General features: G+C 44.3%; 1 pseudogene; it reads right to left on the minus strand.

Annotated features, from left to right (window-relative positions):
* Positions 1 to 4,197: 4,197 nt before the first annotated feature.
* Positions 4,198 to 4,316, minus strand: LOC136655021 (5S ribosomal RNA; annotated as a pseudogene).
* Positions 4,317 to 21,374: the final 17,058 nt, after the last annotated feature.

Raw genomic sequence — 21,374 nt, forward strand, 5'->3', positions numbered from 1 at the left:
GCTATTTCACCCACTGTCAGAGAGTGACACCTCTGACCTAGATGGACAGGTCTAAGCACATGCCAATCTCATTTAATTTAGTAAATTAGCACAGTAAATCACATGCTAGTTTACTAAATACAGGTGTCCCTACGTATCAGCGCATCTGGTATCTGCGGTTTCACTTATCTGTGGATACGTGAGACCCTCACACACCCCAGCCCATTACCTTTGCTTTTTTTTTTTAGCAGCGATGGAAGTGTAGGTGTTTCTTGTTAAGAAAGGCACATTCTTGCTTAACTGAAGAACCAGACACATAGGCAACCAGCCTGCATGCTAGAGGAAGACTAGACACGCTAGAGGACAGTTCCTGCTTCCTGTTAATGTTCAGTTAGTCTCCCTCTCTGTAGTGTGCAGGATAGTTGCCTGCATATCCAGTTCTCAGTTAAGGAAGAATGCACCTTTCTCAATAAGAAATACCCATGCTTCCATCACTGCAAAAGAAAAACAAAGGTAATGGGCATTGAGGGGACGACGACTATTTATATAAAGTTCTTCCATAACTGTGGTTTCTGTATCTGTGGGTGGCAGGTGAAACAGAACCCTGCGGATATGGGGGGAGGGAGGGAATGCCTTTATAACATTTACACAGATTTAAAATTATAATATAAAATGGTAAAAGGTTTGGTTGCAGTTTCCTGTATGAAAAGAGAATGAACCTATTCAGTTGTGGAAAGAAACATTTGATTAAGGCCAAGAGAAATATGTTGATAAGCTCCACTCCAATGTGCCAACGCACTGCATAATCTCACCACCTACTCTTCACAGTTACAACGTTAGTCTGAAGAGGGAAGTTATGTACCCAGGAGGAGAATATTTCCATTACCTTGAATGCTGGCATCCCAAAGCTGGGGACAAACAGCAACATGGCTATAACCAACACAGATATTTAAGGCAAAGAAATTTGGAGCACCACCACAAAACTCAAAGGCTTCCAGTAACAGAAACATTTTCAACTTTCTACAGAACACCAGCAAAGTGGGAGCTGTTCTAATTTCAAGAGGCAGGGAGTCCCATATTCTGGGGGCCACAACACAGAAGCCCCTATTACAGATTGCCATCATCCTTATTTCCCCTAAAGATAGCAACCATAACAGAATATCCTGAGATAACTTTCAGGGGGGTGGGCAGATTCAAATGAAGAGAGACCGCCCTTTAAGTGCCCAGGTCCTAAGTTATGGAAGGCTTTCTAGGTAATTACCAGCACTCTGAATTGTGTCCAGAAACATGTGGGGTATGACATGCCCTGTTGCCTGCTAACAGTCTAGCTGTGACATTCTGCATCAACAGCAATTTCTGAACAGTCTAACTATATCAGATCAACTAAATGATACAGGGAAAGGCCTGTATAGACAAAGCACTCCTAAATCCAACAAATAAGTACTCTTTCATTAAGAACTAAAAGTATAGTACGAGAGACACACATGGGAACAGCAGCTTCATTCTCTCATTTCAGGCTTGCTCTGGGGAATCCACCTCCTCCTCAAGCTCCCAGGAGGTCAAGAATTCTGCCCTATGGAGTGCGCGAGCTACTAGAGTAAGCATGCTGGACTCCTGCAGAAGCTTTGGCACCGTTCCATGTTGTAGTTAATTTACAATGAACCCCCCCAAAACCATCTAAAAATGCTACTGATCCTCTCCCCAGGGGCCATGTTCAGCAGCTATTTAAGTATGAATCTCCTATTAGAAGGGGTTCCTTCTTGTTTTGCTAAGCGGCTCTCTCTTAACATGCCAATTCATCTATGTTGTCAAATTTTTCCCTCCCTCCTCTCTTCCTTCACAGGACTATTTTCATTTTAGAGTTTTATGACTTGGTAAAACTCTGGGGGTGGCTATAAATCCTTGCAAATGCGTCTCAAGGTGAGTGTGAGGCACAACTGCAGCAGTCAAACATAAGAGTTCATTTGTGCAGAAGTCACCTCCACTCCACCCCATCTTGCACTCAAGTTTTTATTAGGAGAGAACAGAAGCTTTCTTTTCTTGCTCCATAAGTGAAAAATCCAGCATTTAGCCCTATTTTGAAGACTAGGATTTTCCCTGGACATAAAAGCAGCTCACCTTCCTCCCTTAAACTCAGTCTCTTTCAGTGGATCTTACCTTCTTTGAAACACACACGCACACGCACACGCACACGCCTCTCCTGCCGAATGGAAATAAAACCTTACCTTTTCTTTCCCCACTTAGGGAGAGCTCCGCTACATGGCCCCTGAGATAGCTCAATAGCTCCCTCCCCTGGTGCTTTAAGAGAGACGGGTCCCTTGCACAGGCTCCCAGGTGTTTTCATGGTTTTCTTTGAAATGAACTGAGGCAGTTCTGCCTGTTGTCTCCCCAGTGATTGCTGATGCAGACACCCTGCCTGTTTTTCATTGGATGCCAGCCTAACCAACTGAAGCAGTTCTGCCTGCTGCCTCCCCAGAAATTGCTGACACAGGCACTCCACCTATTTTTCATTTCAAGCCAGCCATGACTGTAGCAAATCAGCTGCTACCTGCCTCCCCATGTATTGTAATGTGTGTTTGTACTACTTAACTCACTGATTGTGCTGGAGAAGAAAGGGGCGGAAAGGCAAGGCACTTTTTTTAAAAACGTTGATCTGGTGAGGGTCTTCTTGCATGACCCTGCAATGACCTAACACAGTCTAAGACCGCTTCCTATTTCATATGCTCCCCTGGTGGAGAGAGAGGGGATGAAAGGATAAAATTCCTCTTAGTTGAACCAAAGCCTTTAAGGAGGTTGTGCACTAGCCTCCGGTGACAAGCACATGTTGATGATGTAATCAGCACATGCCCACTCTGCTCATAACTGCACAGGTGACACTGAAGGACCTCCTTTCACAACCTCAGTTGCTGGTAAAGAGCAGATGCCCTCCCTGCTGCAAATTTAATATGCAGCAAATCTAGATAGCTATCCAATTTATGATCCTCCTTAAACCATGCTCTAATTCAAAGCCTAAGGTCATACCTTTGGACTGCCTCTTGGCAGGGCCAGCTTTGTATCACAGACTAATACCAAAGTGTGCCTCTTTTATTGAAACCCATCCCCCTCTCCCCTTGTGCTGAAGCCTGCAAATCTAAATGTCATCTTGCCGCGCACATTTATAATTACCAAACACAGGCCTGGTATGCAGGGAGAAATCTGCCAGTATGAATATTAACATTAATGTGCCCAACACCAGCTCGCCGATCCCGCTGGCAGGAGCATAAAAAATGCTTGAGCGAAACTTTTATTTAGACGTTAAAAGATTTCAAACCTCAGCGGGGGTGACAGAGGCAGCCCCTGTGAGTTCCCATCACTGCTCCCGCTCGAATTGAATTACACCGGGGGGAAGGCGGGGAGCTGACAGTGAGCTGCCGCACTTATTTAATCGCATTTGCTATCAGTACATTGTCAGCATGGGGCTTTCCCTTAGCTTCTTCCCCCAAGAAATAAGGCTGCAGAAAAAGTCAGGGCTCACTTGTTCCTTTTGCAGAGGCCAAAAACCAGAACTTTGTCCTACCAGAATCTAGACACTCGCTGGTTGTCTAATCTAACCTGGGGGTGGTAAAAAACAAACAGAACAGCTACCCATAACCCTGGCCCTGTGTGAAATCTGCCCCTTTATTTCCACAGTTTTTTCTTCTTTGCCCCCAATCCATGCTCCCTGAAACTTGTGTTCATGGATAATCCACAGAATGTCTTCAATACCTCTGCATTCCTGAACAACCTAACTTCTGCATATGTGGGACTCTCATTTTTTTTCCCTCTGAAAAAACAATTGTGCAAGCTGATGTGCAGTATATATTGTGATGCATGTTGACTAGTTGTCATTGGGAATGCACACTGGAATGCACAACGGAATGCATATCCCATTGAGACTAATATGCTGACAGACATCCACACTTGGATGTACATAAAATGTATGTTCAGCTTCTGTTTCCCCTTTCTACTTAGTTTCTGTAAGACTTTGCACATGCAGCTGCTAATTTCTTTCCCCCCCCCCCCCTCCAGATGGAATGGATAGAATTAGACAAAACGAAGGTTCAGAACAATTTCCCACACTTGTGGAACAATACCAACATGGAAACTGAACTTGATGGATTATTGTAATAACCATTTTACCGTCATAAACATCAAGATAATCCTGGTTGGCAACCTTCAGTCTCGAAAGACTATGGTATAAGCCTACAGCACCCGGTATTCCCAGGTGGTCTCCCATCCAAGTACTAACCAGGCCTGACCCTGCTTAGCTTCCAAGATCAGACGAGATCAGGCATGTGCAGGGTACCCTGATCTTAAATTTGCAGATCTATCAATCTGAGACTGCTGGGGTTATATATAAAATGTAGGTAACTTTAAGTCAGGACCTATAGAATAGTTTTCAGTTATCAAAATCAATCTTCCCAAATCCTCCAAATAACTTTATTTGGCCCTACCAAATTTTAATCAAAGTATGGCTAAAATGTTTTACTCACAATCTCATTTTTATCACAAAATGGTAATTTCTGTATGCATTTCATGTTTAAATGTGATTGTATTGCTATCTCACCCTCAGTCGGCAAAGGACCACTGCCAGTGTGCCTCCAGACAGGGGTGGGTCCAAGGGGCAACCATGGGTACAGGGCTCCCCAAAACTCTTGTGCCAGCAGGGAAGGACACCCGCCAGGATGGGGAACAAAACTGGGAGCCAAGGGAACATCCACTGGGCAAGGCGCCAACAAGATTGGCTGCAATGGGAGGCTAGGTCTACCTGGCAGGTAGACCTGGGCTCCAAGTCCAGGCTGGGCCCAGGTCTACCTGCCCAGTGAACCTTGGCCTTGGAGACCAGCAGTTAAACAGGGAGCCCAGGTCCACCCGGCAGGTAGAGCTGGGCTTCAAGTCCAGATGCGAAAGTAAGTTTACCCACTGAGTGAACTTCAGCCACGGAGACTATTAAGTTCAACCAGGAGCCCAGGTCTACCTGCCTGGTTGACCTAGGCTCTGGAGTTGGTAGTGCTTACAGTCCCCCCAAACACAAACACTGGATTTGCCCTGCCTCCAGAGGAAATCTTTCAGGAAGCCCCCATGTTAATTTCTCAGCAGCACAATCAATGACCTTGTACTGTTCAAGAATATGTATTCCATATATGAAGTGCACAGGCTTGCTACTGGGAATGTACATAGAAGTCAATGGCCAACCAAAACATCCATGAAGAGGTTGTATTGTTCTGTAGTTGTCAGAACTGTTATGTTCTTCAGTCATAAATCCAAGGGCAAGAATTTTGCCTTTCCGGCATATTATCTTATCTTACCCTGATACCTGTCTATTCTTTTCTTCAAACTTCAAAGTTTGAAGAACTTTGTTTCCTTATTGTTGAATGTTACTGTTCCCTCCAGAGCTCACAATATTTTTGCGAGGGACTGGCATGCTCTTGTGATGTACCAGATGACTATGGGCGCAATCCTAACCAGCACTTATGTTGGTATAGGATCCCGAAGGCGTTGCAAACGTGCCGTAAAGCACGTTTGAGCCGCCTTAGGTAGGAGCCGCATCAGCACATTCAAATGCGCCAATGCGCGGATGGAGGCAGAAGCCTCCGCTGCGGCTCCCATGCAGCCGCTTGTGTCGGTGCAAGCGCGCTGACACAAGCAGCAAAGGTACGCATGGGGGGCGTGGGGAGGGGGCGGGAGGGGGCGTTTCTGGGCGGGGGAGGGCGGGCCCATGGGCAGGTGTGCAGGGAGCTGGGGGCAGGGCCGGGACCCAGCAGTTATGCCGGATCCCAACCCCCGTACCCGGGGTGAACGGAACGGCTTCTAGCCGCTCCATTCTCCTTGGACTTGTGCTACCTGCAGAGGTGGCGCAGGTCCGAGGAGACCCATTGGGGTGCACAGCCCTTACCCACGGGTAAGGGGAAGAGCTTCCCCTTGCCCTTGGCTGAGCTGCTGCAGCCAACAAACCTGTGCTGGATGCAGTGCAAGCCTCCTGGCTTGCCTGCTCCAGCACAAGTTAGGATTGCGCCCTATCTCAACAAATGTGTCAGAGGTGCCAATCCCCATGGCAACTGAGGCTACAGTACTTCAACCCAAAATTTGCATAGTGCAAATTAGAGCTATTAACATGCAAAATAAGACACCCAGGACACCAGGAAGACACCCAGGCACTACAGTCACTGAGGAAACTGATATCTACAAATAACTTTATTATGAGTGTCCCGCACAGGCAGGTGACTACAAGGAACATCAAAGTCATGTTTACAGATTTAAACTGACTAAAGAGTCATTTCCTCTCCCAGGGAACTCTGTAGTTTTGTGAAGGGTTAGGGATCCCTAACAAAGAATATGATGCCTACAATTTTATAAACTATCTTCACTCCACATGCACATAATCTTCTTGCAAAATCTGGTTCATTGTAAACATAAATGCCTTTGGTGCCAATTCGGCGCCAGCGGCCGATTACCCCCCTCCCCGCCTCGTGCCACCAGGCTGAGGCTTTGCTGCGATTGGTTAATGGCAGTCGGGAGAGGCAGGACCAGAGCGCCAGCCTGGAGCGCGCGCTCTGGCTGGGCTCAGTTCGCTCCCGGCCGGCAACCCCGCCCACTCGTTAACCAGTCTGGGATTAGCTGGTCGCTTGTAAGGGCCGGGTAGGAATTTTTTGCAGTCATCCTGATTGGCCTTGAGATGTCTGTTTTTTCGCCTACCTCAGACTGGCAAGGGGTGGTGCGGTTTGTAGGCCCAGGAAGGGTTTGGTCACTTTAGTTGTTTGTGTCAGGATACGTGCGGGGCTGGGTAGGTAGGTATCTGGCTCGGTGTCCATCCAAGGCAGCAGGGGGAGGGGTGAGTCTGAATCGCTCCCATGATGCTTGACCGACTCCAGGAGGCAGGCAGGCGAGCCCCTTGCCTGGACTGCCAGGCCAGTGAGGTTCTGTCTACTGGTCTGAAGTCCAGCTGCTTTGCCCCCTTCGGGGGTGGCATTGAAAGGCTTAGACTGGCTGTTGACAGCCAGGGCCTGGAGCCAGGCGGTACACCCAATGGGTTCGCAGGGGGAGGCAGGCGGCTAGGACCATTTCCCCCATATTGCCCCACACACTCGATGTTGTGGTTATTGCCCTGCTGCAGTTAAGACTTAATAAAGTGGCCCATTTCCATCCAAGCCAAAGTCTGGTCTCTTTATTTGTGGGTATGGGGGTAAATAAAATTCATTGTGAACTCTCATATGCAGACTCCATTGAAATGAACAGAAGCTATACAGGACCAATACTATAATTTCAATGGGCCAAGAAGGTGAACTTCCTAATGGATTGCACACTTGGCTTTTAGATATAGGATCATAAATGCCTTTCTCGTTCTTCATAATCTTAGTATTGGCAAAGCAGCTGAACTGTGGAGAAATCTTGCAGCATTCACAAATACAAAATGGTCTTGCTTTCCCAAGAATCATTAATATTTTTCCTCAATGGAACTCTTCAGCTGATGTTGCATGTGGGTGTTCTAACTTCAGTACATGCAAATTACTGATTTTGGTATACAATCCTCTTCAAACTAGGCAATGTGATTTACCTCAGCACACTGTATTTTCTACTGGCTGTTTGCTAGTTGCAACTTTTGCTAGATTGTGAGCCCTTTGGGGCACAGATATCCATTTATTTAGCTTTGTAAACCACTTTGTGATCTTTTTGGGGGGGGGGTTTGAAGTAGGAGGAAAAAATATTCATCACATGATCATCAACATCATCATTTTTTACCAAACATTTCCATTGGGAGGATTTTCCATACTACCAATTGTGAAACTGCAAGATAATCTTGATTTGCCTAAGAACTGAATTCTACATATACTTCCAAAATATGATAGAAATGTGCAAAATGACAACAATTCTCCAAAGAAAGGAAGTAAATGTTAACAGCCAGGTGCAAGACACCTCTGTCATCTCTTGTCTATTCTCCCAATGTTTTCAGAGCAATACAGATAAAATTTATACAGAAGTGCATGATTTCAAGGGGTCCTTTTGCTTTTAAGGCCTCAGCGCACCACCTCAAAGGAGAGATGAACCATCAAACCGCAGACATGCACCTAACTCTCTTACTATAGTCTGGTGCCCTGAAGTTTGGAACGCTAATGTCGAGGTCTGGAATGGGGAAGGAGTAGAAATCTACCTCCCTTGGCACCTTTGACAAAGGAAAAGGAATCGATTCTGCTGCAGCAGAATCATTCTGACCAGCAACTGTATCATTTATGCCCTAACCCAGCAAACCTCTTCATTTGACTCCAAACAAGTCCAGTAAGAGTCATGGGTGATTAAAGAGATGGTTCTGGCTCCCTGAAGAGAGAACCATGGTAAGGCAACTAATAGTATTTTACTGTCACTGGTCTCTAGGAAAGTGCATAGGGACAGAGAAATTTGTCTTATTCTGAGCTAGAACCTTGGTCCATCTAGTTCAATATTATCTGCAGACCTGACAAAGCTTTCCAAGGTTTCAAGCAGGGGTCTTTTCCAGCCCCATCTGGAGATGGAAAGGACTGAATCGGAGACTTTCTCCATGCAAAGCAGGTACTCTATCACTGAGATTTCAGTTTCAGGAGTTGTGCTAATTATTCTTCGTCTAGGTTTGTTCTGATATATAGATAGATATATTTGGCTTCAAAATACTTTCAACCAGGTTACCTAAGGACTAAACAAACAAACATTCCCCTGAAGCTATTTGCTCCTAAAGCAGCAATTTCTGCAAACGGCTGCGGGACAGATTTTTACACCAAAAAAGATGTAGGGGACAGCATTAAATATCCTGTCATTGCTTGCCGTGTGCCTGCACCAAACTGGGCACCTCATGCAGCTGTTTAGGGGCTTGAAAGGACAATTTCTAGTTCATTTTCTGCTTTAAACTCATCTCTTAGAGATGAGACTAAAATAACATCTAGTTTGGCCCTCAGACGTAAGTTAGGCTAATGGGTCAGTAATTTCCTAGAATATATCATTTTTTAAAATAGTGCTATATTGGCTTTGGCCAATAATTCCCCATCTATAATTAGCCTGTAACTTTATCAACCAGTTTTAAAACATTGTTGCTGTCATCTTCTTTGTCATCAGTATTACTTCTCAGAGAACCCATTCTGGGGGAAAAAGTTTCAGGTGTTATTACTGTTCCTTTACTTACTACTCTAACTTTTCAATACCTTGAGATAATGGAGAGGAAAGATAAAGAAATATTTCAAAGAAAAGGATAGAGGTGGGAGAGAAATGTAATATAATGTTCAGCATATGGATCACCTGAAATTGATCCTACATAAAGTTAATTTTATTGCATTGTTCACTGGAGTAAATAAGAAAAGTGTATGAGAAGGATCAGGAGAAATATTTTACATGGACATTTTTCTAAGAAGCTAGTAAGCAGAAATTCAGAAAGTGAAGGCATCAACAGAAAGTTAACTACATTGAGTCAATGCTTGGATGACAATCAATGGTAGCAAATCATATGGGAAAGAATTTTGTAAGTGACAAATTTATCACTATGACTTTGTGTTTTGCATGTGTAAGGACAAGTTCAAATTGAGCTTTTTCTATTTTATTTTTTTTAATTTATATACCACTATTGTAACCCAAAGGCTGAGAATCAACACACTTTACAATAAATTCTAAAATATATACCTTTATTTTCTATGACTCTGTTGAGCTGACTCAATGTATTTGATCCCAACATACCCACATATTACCTGCATACAGCTTGTGCTGATTGTCTGGCAAGCCACATGGCAGCCCAGAGACGTTTCAGGGCTAGGCAGGTCATACAATCCATAACTCTTATGCCATAGACTTAGTTTCATAATCCTTCCTTCTAGGCAGGAACTCTGGATACTATGGTTCTATGAGACAGATCTAGTGATTTGTGCTGAGTCTTTAGGATGGACAGACCATCAATTTAAATAAACAAAAAGACAAAGCATTTTTCCTTAAGATATCACTTTGCTGCATTTCTGCTTTTGCAACAAACAGTGTCAGAACAAGGTTTCTGGGGACCCCGGAGCAAGTCATGCTCTGGGCCTCTATGATGTCTCTCACCTGTCTATGGCATGATGGATGCTTCCACTGTCACCAGAACTGGGGGGAGGGGTGTGTTTTAAGGATTGGTCTGGCCAAATGTGTCCTCTGATGGGTGTGGGCCCTCAGTCAGTGGCTGATCTCTGATGCCACTCCTGGCAACAAGGCACCAAGCTGGTAGTCCAGGAGAGCTACAGTAAACACATCCCCGACACAGAATAGCTTCTCTTATTGTGTACTAGCTATTATAGAGCCTTTCCCAGCTGACTGGTGAACTTGAACAACTGCAAATCACGTGAATTATATGTACTTGCACACAAACATGGGTGTTTAAATCTTAATATTGCCCTCAAGAGTTAAAAATAATGCACATGAGATTTTCTTTTGCCTTCTGGTTTAATATGAGGAAGTAGAGCCTGCTGATATATTTATTTGTTATATTTATATCCTGCCCTTCTTCCAAAGAATTCAGGCCAGCATGCAAGGGACTTCTCATTTTATCCTCACAATAGCCCTGAGAGATAGATTAGTCTCAAGGTGGAACTACTTGTAGAACCATGTCTTTGAATGAAAGTTACCACCAAACAGTACTAAAAAGGTGAGATGGGGGGAATTTCAAGGGGAGACGCAGTAGGCAGGATAGGGTGACAAACTCTTCTGCCCATTTTCCCTGCAGTTCCTTCTGTTTCTCCCATAGCTGGTTTAATTCTAGTCTCAGAGTCTGGTTGGGAGAAAAGCAGTAAAGTGAGTGATTGTAAGGTTCTTTGCAGGACAAAGTAAGCAAATTGAGTCTAGGACATGCCTAGTTTAGAGAGGAAAATTTCTGGGAACCCTACATATGCCATATTGTGTGCCATAAAATAAAAAGCAGATATTAAATATAAAACAATAGAACTGTACTGATATTATACTTTCAAGATCCCCTTACCAAATTTTGCCCACACAGCAAAATATTCAACAGTTCCATGGATTAATGTTCTGACATAATTTTTGTATATATAATCAGTGCAATTTAGAAGTAAAAACTCAGAAGAAATTACTTCATAAAAGAAAAGGTAAAGGGCACATTCCAGCATAATGTTCTCCTGTGCAAGCCTATGTAAAATGAATGCAGAAGCTTCAGCAGGAGAACAATCTTGGATGGATTGTGTTCAAAATGGAGAATGCTGCTTAATTCACATTGTAAAACAGAATCCCTGACTTAACAAAGCAAGGAAGACAGAGATCAGTGAAACCAAGAACATGGCAATACCAGAAATGACAACAGACTAACCTTTTTATGTATTTTTTAAAAATGAAAAACTTTGTACCACCTTTGTGTCACCTTGCCATTTGCCTCGGTAAGGAAAAGGTGAGGTATAAATTGTTCACACAAATAACCTTCTCCCCTTCTCTGCATTTTTATCAATGGCTGATAGCTGTAATGGCTATAGCAAGCATGTGAACTAGTTGGAGAGTCACAGAGAAGCTGGTGGCTTCATCAAAATACCTCTTGCATATGTAACAGATGATGGTTGGTTTTCAATTTGTGGCCAGTTAATCTAGGTTCAACAAAGGCTAGATTGTGATTGTGATTCCTCGCTTAAGTAACTGAGGGCGCAATCCTAACCAACTTTCCAGCACCGATGCAGCCCTGGGGTAAGGGAACAAATATTCCCTTGAGGAGGCCTCAGTAATGGCCCACCATCACCACAGGATGCAGCATATGCCCTGTTGGCACAGCTGCATCAGTGCTGGAAAACTGGATAGGATTGGACCCATCTCTAACTAGTATGTACCGAACCAGAATGTAGTTACATTCTGCCTTCTTGCCCGAGGGATCTAAACTATGCATAAGCCTTTGGAGATTTCCACTCCTATAACTTGCCATTCCTGAGTTGTTCCTACGCAAAACACTTTTTATTGACTTATATCCAGAGAAATAACATTTTAGAAGTTCAGTTTTTCTTTTGTTTCTGCTCCAGAAATTGTGATGCACGTTTAAAAGTTAAAACAACTTTGTGCAAAATGAAGTGGGGGGGGGGAGGAGGAAAGGAGGACATAAGACATTCACAGAGATGGTGGCTGGTTGCCTCTGGCTCTGAAAATTTCCACCAAGTCTCTAAGATGGTAATTGCAAAGTTAAAAAAAAAAAAACTCTACATCTCAATATCTATTTGCACAGCTCATTAGCTCAGGCTGTACACTCTAGCAAATGGGAAATGAAGGAGGGAAACACTAAGGAGGTTTAGCACCAAGAACAGTTGGGAAGGTGGTACAGAAACAGGGCCATCACAAAAGCTTTAGCCCCTCCAACAGAAAGTTTTGCTCTAATCCGTTTGTCTTGTGGGAGCACTCTGCCTGCCTTGTGGGCACTCTGCCTGTACTGCCAAAGAGTTTAAAACTATAGGTGGCAGGAGTGGGGGACAAAATCTTTTTCAGTGATGTATATACCTCATTCCCTTGTTTCTTCTCTTCTCCCCCCAAACATAACATTATGTCAGTCGCTCAACCTGCTGCGCTACTGGGACAACATGATTTACTATGTGAAAAAGCAAACCCTATATCACCCTATAATGAAAACATTAAAGTTAATGCGTCATAAGTGAGGAATTTATTACCATTAACTCCAATAAACAGTTATAAAACACCCGTCCTTTCCTGTCCAGAAGACGCAGGACTTCATTAAGCTCAACTTACTTTGCTCAATCTTCACTAGACCGGTCATGTGTGCTCTCGAACTGGCCACCATTTATTGTTAAAGCAGACTAGCTCATTTTCCGGGGGAGTGAGGAAGGCTCAAAGCGCCTCCCCCCACCTCCCCTATCCTCCATTCATTTTGTTCCACAGGCAGCTCTGAGCAGACGGATGGGAGAGAAAAGTTCACCCGACGCGTGTCTCAATGGGCTTATTTAAACACCACTGAAATATATGCTCGATGAAAGCTGGCTTTGCCTTGGCCTGTAAGTCATTACTCAGAGAAGGTTGATGAATAAGTAATAACATATGGGCAAGCTGTGTGGTGACATAGCCAATGTACTGGCTCACTTCAGGGTGTCTTTTGGTCAAATATTTGCTGCCAGCACCTGGAGGTCCAAGACTTAAGGGTCCTACGGGTCCAAGGATATAGGCCTCAGCCACTGTAGGAGGCCTGAGAAACAGAAGGCTCTTTCCATCTACACAGGGTCTTCTCAGGATTTGATTGGCTCACACACCAAATTTTGTCATCTCATAAGAACATAAGAACATAAGAACAGCCCCACTGGATCAGGCCATAGGCCCATCTAGTCCAGCTTCCTGTATCTCACAGCGGCCCACCAAATGCCCCAGGGAGCACACCAGATAACAAGAGACCTCATCCTGGTGCTCTCCCCTACATCTGGCATTCTGACTTAACCCATTCCTAAAATCAGGAGGTTGCGCATACACATCATGGCTTGTACCCCATAATGGATTTTTCCTCCAGAAACTCGTCCAATCCCCTTTTAAAGGCGTCTAGGCTAGACGCCAGCACCACATCCTGTGGCAAGGAGTTCCACAGACCGACCACGCGCTGAGTAAAGAAATATTTTCTTTTGTCTGTCCTAACCCGCCCAACAATCAATTTTAGTGGATGTCCCCTGGTTCTGGTATTATGTGAGAGTGTAAAGAGCATCTCCCTATCCACTCTGTCCATCCCCTGCATAATTTTGTATGTCTCAATCATGTCCCCCCTCAAGCGTCTCTTTTCTAGGCTGAAGAGGCCCAAACGCCGTAGCCTTTCCTCATAAGGAAGGTGCCCCAGCCCCGTAATCATCTTAGTCGCTCTCTTTTGCACCTTTTCCATTTCCACTATGTCTTTTTTGAGATGCGGCGACCAGAACTGGACACAATACTCCAGGTGTGGCCTTACCATCGATTTGTACAACGGCATTATAATACTAACCGTTTTGTTCTCAATACCCTTCCTAATGATCCCAAGCATAGAATTGGCCTTCTTCACTGCTGCCGCACATTGGGTCGACACTTTCATCGACCTGTCCACCACCACCCCAAGATCTCTCTCCTGATCTGTCACAGACAGCTCAGAACCCATCAGCCTATATCTAAAGTTTTGATTTTTTGCCCCAATGTGCATGACTTTACACTTACTGACATTGAAGCGCATCTGCCATTTTGCTGCCCATTCTGCCAGTTTGGAGAGATCCTTCTGGAGCTCCTCACAATCACTTCTGGTCTTTACCACTCGGAAAAGTTTGGTGTCATCTGCAAACTTAGCCACTTCACTGCTCAACCCTGTCTCCAGGCCATTTATGAAGAGGTTGAAAAGCACCGGTCCCAGGACAGATCCTTGGGGCACACCGCTTTTCACCTCTCTCCATTGTGAAAATTGCCCATTGACACCCACTCTCTGCTTCCTGGCCTCCAACCAGTTCTCAATCCAGGAGAGGACCTGTCCTCTAATTCCCTGACTGTGGAGTTTTTTCAGTAGCCTTTGGTGAGGGACTGTGTCAAACGCCTTCTGAAAGTCCAGATATATAATTATAATGTCCACGGGTTCTCCCGCATCCACATGCCTGTTGACCTTTTCAAAGAATTCTATAAGGTTTGTGAGGCAAGACTTACCCTTACAGAAGCCATGCTGACTCTCCCTCAGCAAGGCCTGTTCGTCATGGACAACATCCTGCAAGCCTAGTATAAAATCTTTGAACAAGCCTCAGCTTTGATCTTAAATGTTGTGCTACTAACTTGCAAATAAGGGCCACTTCACACTAGCCCTCCAATAATAAAACTTTAGGGAGCCATGATCAACTGGGAGCTCCCTGTAGGTGGGCTTAATAGCAAATGAATATTTTTAAATACTCATGCTTGTTTGTATATTGTACATAATGTTTCTGGTATGTATACTACATATATATTCTAAAATGTGATGCATGAAGAAGCTTTATATTATTTCTGTCTAGGCCTTCTTACTCAATCTCCCTTGCCTTCAGCACCTGTCCTTCCTTGAAATTATCTTTTACCATTCCAGACAACTTCACAACCAATCCCAGTTCAAGCCTTCTATCAAGAGCCTGGTTCTATGCTACAAGGACCCGTACTACACTCTTCCTTTTACATATATATTGACTGATGGGAGCAGCTACATTTTGAAGGCACATTTTGAAGACCTTTGTAAGCCAATGGAAGCCATTGTACATTGTAAGCCATTGTAAGCCAATGGAAGCTTTTATCCCTTTTCAGAACAGCATGGGAGCTGTAATTGAAAGTGGAACTCTGCTGGAGGCAAAGTATTAAAGCCCCCCAGTCCCACTCGCATGGTTTTGGCCATTCTTGCAATTTGTAAAAAAAAAAAAAAATTAAAACCAAACAACTGTTTTGCACATTTCTTGTAATGCACAATCTGACCCTAAGTATGCATAGAACTGCAGACGTAAGCTCTTGTCCTGACTTTGAAGTCCCATTCCCCTCTCCACAATATGGTTCACAAGATCATAAATCAGGCTTGGAACTGACACATCTCAGGATAATTTTTATATCTCTTAGCCAATGAGAAAGCTGGCACAGGAACCAATCAGAGACCTTGTAAGAACGGTGGTATGAAGGAAAAGTCAAATGCCTCCCAGGCCTTCCACACTGCCTTGATGGTTGAAGTGGAAGGAATGGTCCAAAAGAATTGGTCTATGGATACAAAGAGGTGTGTAGCACTTCGTAGCTTGATTGTGAAAATTGTTTCACCCCTCAGACTGGTGGAAGAAGACATTCAACCCAGGACTGGCATCACAGGTGGGGTCTAGTTGGGCATTTGCCAAGAGTTCACATCACTATTGGGGTCAACACTCATGCCTGCCCATACTCCATCTGTCCACCGCAGCCACTCCCCCCCCCCCCACTGCAGCATTGGGGACTGGGTTTTTTAAAAATGTCCAGCACCCAGGAAGGAGGATAGACTGCTGCATCTATTGCTCTCCTCCATTGCTCAGTAAGACATAGGGCACGCACGCACGCACGCACGCACGCACGCACGCACTCACTCACTCACTCACTCACTCACTCACTCACTAAATTTGTAACTCGGCTTTCTCCCCAGAGCGCACCCAAGGCAGCTAACAGCAATTAAGGGCGCAATCCTAATCCCTTATGTCAGTGCTTTCCAGCACTGGCATAGCGGTGCCAATGGGACATGTGCTGTATCCTGCAGTTGGGTGTCACTCACAGAGGCCTCATCAAAGCAAGAGAATGTTTGTTCCCTTACCTCAGAGCTGCATTGCCCTTATGTCAGTGCTGGAAAGCACTGACTTAAGGGGCTAGGATTGCACCCTAAAATGCATAAAGTATACATAAAAAACTGTAAAATAAAACTAAAACTATAGAGAATAAAAACAAAACAGCAGCAGTGATAAAAATCAGCAGTTAAAAAAATTAATTACTAAAAAAACAGCCATCACACCCTCTACTGGGTATCAAAGGCTTTCCAAAATAAAGAAGTCTTCAGGCCTCACCAGAAGGTTAACATTTACTGGACAATGTGGGCTGGAGAAGCAACAGCTACAATTGACAGAGTTCTCCTTGCTACCACTGTAGTGTGGTGTAAAAGAGGACTCTACTTCATCGCTTGCCCAATTTCTGGGAAGTTGGGGAGAGGGATAAGCTAGTGTGTGCATAAATATAAAGACCCCAACAGGATTTGTGACCAAGGGCAGCCCCCCTTACACAGACATCCCCCAAATGACTGAAATTCTGGTACGTCTGCAACTCACCCTCCCTTCCTATTAAGTATGCATACAAGCTTTTCCAGATAGGGGAGTTCTGACACAGCAGCCCAATTAGACTCCCTCCAGTCCTTTACAAATTCCTCAAGATGGCCTTCATCATAATGGCTATGCTCTGCTTTGGAAATGAATCCACCCTCACTTTACTGATGGTGAGGCAATGATGAGGAAGACAGTGCAGTAGAAGGGATAGCCACAATGAGATTCACTGAGAAAGGAACATCATGCGGTGAATGTAACTGTTGTAGCAATGGCTGGGAAGTAGAACAAAGAACCTGCAGATATATAGCTATCAATGGAGACTTCAGCTTTGAGGAGCCTCTAGGGCAAGATACCTGTGAGGGTCCCCAAGGGTGCACTTCCCTCCCACTTTGGAAACTGTGCGTACACACCATCTGTGCTTCCCACATGGTACCAAGAACTGGGTAGCAGATGGACCTGAATTCTCCTTCAGGCTACTGCCCACAGCTACATAATACCGAGTGGTGGGACATCTCGGGTTTGTAAGGTTGCCCTGAGGGATAGTCTGCTGCTGCTTGCTCCTCACTGCCTCCTGGTAAGCCAGCCAGGGGGCCAGGGTCTAACAGGGAGGCTTCTGGGAAGGTAATGGGGAGCAGCAGCAGCAGCAGCAGCAGCCCATTCTCTTCCCTTCTCTGCTTGTTAATTCCCAAATGCCCTGGGCTTCAATAGTACAGCCCCTTCTCCTGTTGCAATCCCAATCTGTGGGGACCCAAACCAGTTCATTTCCAAATCATTTGGTGGGAAATCTGAACCAACTCATCATCTCTACAAAGCATGGAACTGATTATATAAATTCAGAAAACACTGTGAAAAAACTATGTCTTAACCTCCAATGAAACACTGGCAAGAAGACACTCAGCCCAAACCTGAGCTGCCTGGGGTGCCCAGGCTCTGCGGCACCAAGAAGGGCTGCCGCCGGATCCTGCGCCTCCCAGGCTACCATGGGAGGCGCCTCAGGAGAAGGGGACTTTTCTCGCCTTCTCCCAGGGAAGGTAAGCAGCCCTGCAATGGCTGCAATGGCCTACCATGCCACAGCTCGGAGGTCCAGGAGACGGCTGACTGCTCCATGCTAGCCCAGCACTGGTCGGCGCTGAGCTAGCACAAGCAGGAGCCTGGCGGTGAGGCTAGCAAGCGTGCCTTATGGCACGTTTGCGACAGTGATTGGCGGCATGGAGCCGTGCCACCGAGCACAGGATTGGGCTCACATACACAGTAAGAGAATTCATATCATTTGGGCCATTACTGAGAAGATGCTCTTGGTTGTTACCACCAACCAACCTTGCCTCTAAATTATTTAGGGCTTTAAAGGTAATCACCAACACCTTGAATTGTGCCCAGAAACACAGTTTCACAGGTAGCCAATGAAGCTGAAATAACAAAGGAAAGAGACAATCATATTGTTTTGCACCAATCAATACTCGGGCAGCTGCATTTTGCACAGGCTGCAATTTTCAAGAGGTTTCCAAGGGTAGGCCCCACATAAAATACGTAGTAGTGACCAAACATGAGGTAACTAAGGCATGGGTCAGCATAGCCAGGACCACTGTAGACAGATATGGGAGCAGCTGATGCATCAACTAAAGTTAGGCAAATGCACTCTGAGCTACTACCACTACCTGGGCACCCAGAAGCAGAGCTGTGTCCAGGGGAACTCTCAAACTTCCTTCAAGGGGAGCACTACCTCATTCAGAACAGGCCGGCACAGTGTTGCTAAATCAGTGGGTTTCCATGCCTGGAATACCTCTGTCTTGTCCAGGTTTCATTTCAAGCTTTCGGCCCACATCCAGACACTGATTCCAGTCTGATTCAGAACCTCCATACCCTCCTTAGTTAGAAAAAGATGTGTAAAAACTGGGTGCCACAATACTGATAACACCCAATGCAATATCCCTGGATGATCTTCCTTAGATATTTCATGTAGGCTCTAGTTTAAACACAGGGGACAAGATAGAACGTTGTGTAACTACGTAAGCCAATGGCCACAGCATGAAGCAGGAGTTCCCTAGCAAGAAAAGCAGAGTGACCCACCCAGGTAGAAGGGGACTACTGGAGTCCACACTGCAAAGGACTCCTTTGAGCCATTTCTGATAAACTGGAAAGGGCTTCTGGATAGGCAAAGCATTATTTTATTGAATTAAATTTCAATTCAAGGAGAATGGCCTTCTGCTTTCTGTGCCTGAAGCTTCAGATCCTAATAATATTATTTGTGCATTTGTATGCCACCCTTTGGCATAAACATCCTCAAGATGGCAAGCAATCAAGCTAAGGGCCCAGTTTATCCAACTTTCTAGCGCTGATGCAGCTGTGCCAACAGGGGGAGCACTGCATCTGTGGTGGTGGGGGGCAGTCATGGAGGCCTCCTCAAGGTAAGGGAATGCTTGTTCCCTTATCTTGGGGCTATACAGAAGCTGCAGTGGTACTGGAAGTTGAATAGGATTGGGCTCTCAGTATATATAATTTTTTTAAAAAGGCATAATGACCTCCCAACTGAACATACTAAAAGAGCACTACACATGACAACTACATATTTATGGCATATTAGACTTTGCATCTAAACTTTGTATTCATTGCATTATACTTAAATGAATTGCAATCATAAGTAGGCAGTGGTTGAAACAGACAGTAGCCTGACAGTCCATCAAATTTATACAGTATTTTAAGATGTGTTAACAATGACTTAACTCTTTCCTCATATGATTTAAATTATTCTCTGGTAACAAGCATTATAGTACATAGATCTTTTTCTTTAATTCATACTATTTACTTGTAACTCTGTGTTTGTATTTTACAATTATTATTATTATTTATTCTTTCACAGCAATCAGCATAATGTGTACATGTATGTGAGGACCAGCTCTTATATTGTCAGATCAATGATCTATTTAGATTGCAATCCTAAATACATTTATCTGGGAGTAAGTGCCATTGAAGACAGTGGAATTTTACTTCTGAGTAAACACGAGTAGGCTTACACTGTTTAGATAATACTGTCAACTCTGACAGGCAATAACTCTTTAGCTACCAGAAATCCTTTAACTAAGAATATCAGGGACTGAACCCGGAATCATATACATGTACGAGAAAGTCTTTCACTGAACCACACCTAGTGGCTGTGTATGAATATCTGTCAGTAAAATGGAACCCCTCTTTTGTCCATGATGATATATGCATCATATTTCTGGCTAGGAGGTACCCAGCAGCTGGGATGCCATTAGGCAAGGGCATCCTCTGTCTCACTATAGTTTCCTCCTGACACCTGCCTCCTTCCTGAGTCCTGAAGAGTTTGGCATAAAGCCATATCGCAGCTGGGAAATCAGGAAATCTTCCTGACAATCATATCATGCCTCAGCAAAGGGAAAGAACTATAATCTTTGTGTGGGAGAAGGTTACTCAAAGGCTTGGTGTTGGATGACATGTGGCTATTAGATAAAAGTGCTTTCCATTAGCAGAGAGTGAGAGTTTAGCTAAGTGCAGTTTATCTGTTGAAGAGGGAATCTTAACAAATCCTTTGCAGACAAATGAAGTAACCGCTTCTGCTCACTTCCCTCCTGCTCTGTGACCCATGGCAGCCCTTTTGGAATGATAGAATAAAAGGAGGAAAGCAGGTTCTGGAATGGCAAAATGGAAAAAAGAGAACCTGAAATGTCTAAGAGAAGAGTACCCAATTGTCAGAACTCTGACACTGTTAGAAAAGGAAGCCTATAATATTTTTCTAAAATGAAATATTTACAATCAAGAATGATAACACAGGCCAACACACATTTTGCTTCCTTAAATGTTACACCAATTCCTAGATATATTTGGGGTGCCGATTCCAAAAATGGCATCCGTTTTGCCCTATCATGTCTAGTTTTGGAGATATGGCATAGCCTCTTTAGTGAATGGTTCAAGTAGCTTCCTCATGAGGAAGCCTACACCATGGCTTTCTCATGAGGAAGCTGCTTTAACCATTCACTAATGAGGTTATACTATATCTCCAAAACTAGACATGACAGGGCAAAACGGATGCCATTTTTGGAATCAGCACCCCAAATTCATATTAAACCACCATAAAGTTTGGGAAAAACTTTTCTGACCCTCAATTTTGTAGGCCTGTGTAATCCAATAACAATCATATAGTCACAGAATTTCAGTCCTTGCTCTGTCACAACTGGGTTGTAAAGTAAAACCTCATCTTGGCTTAAAAACGCAAGACCTGAACATGTGATGAAGCAATTAACTGTCTGAACACTTCATTGGAAACCCACTTCTCAGCATGTATCAAGAGACATATGCACTGGTCTCGAATCCAGGACCTGGGCTACTTTTTTCAGCTACAAGGATTAGCCCCAAAACATGTGAAGCTATCATCAAGAAAAGCACATTTGAGTATTCATGGAAGAGGCATACCTGGTTGGAATTAGGAGAAAGGAATTCAGATCAGAGCACATAACTTCCAGGCAGAGCCTGAGCCCTAGTACAATAGATGTGAAATTTCAAGCAATGCCTGAAAACAGACTTGGATGCTGTAGAAAGTGTTGAAAAGTAGTTGTCTGTGTTTCTGCTGTAACATCCAAAAAGACACCAGCCATTATCTGCACCTGACATTTGTGCATC

This window comes from Tiliqua scincoides, chromosome 5, assembly GCF_035046505.1.
Source record: "Tiliqua scincoides isolate rTilSci1 chromosome 5, rTilSci1.hap2, whole genome shotgun sequence".
Lineage (NCBI taxonomy): Eukaryota > Metazoa > Chordata > Lepidosauria > Squamata > Scincidae > Tiliqua > Tiliqua scincoides.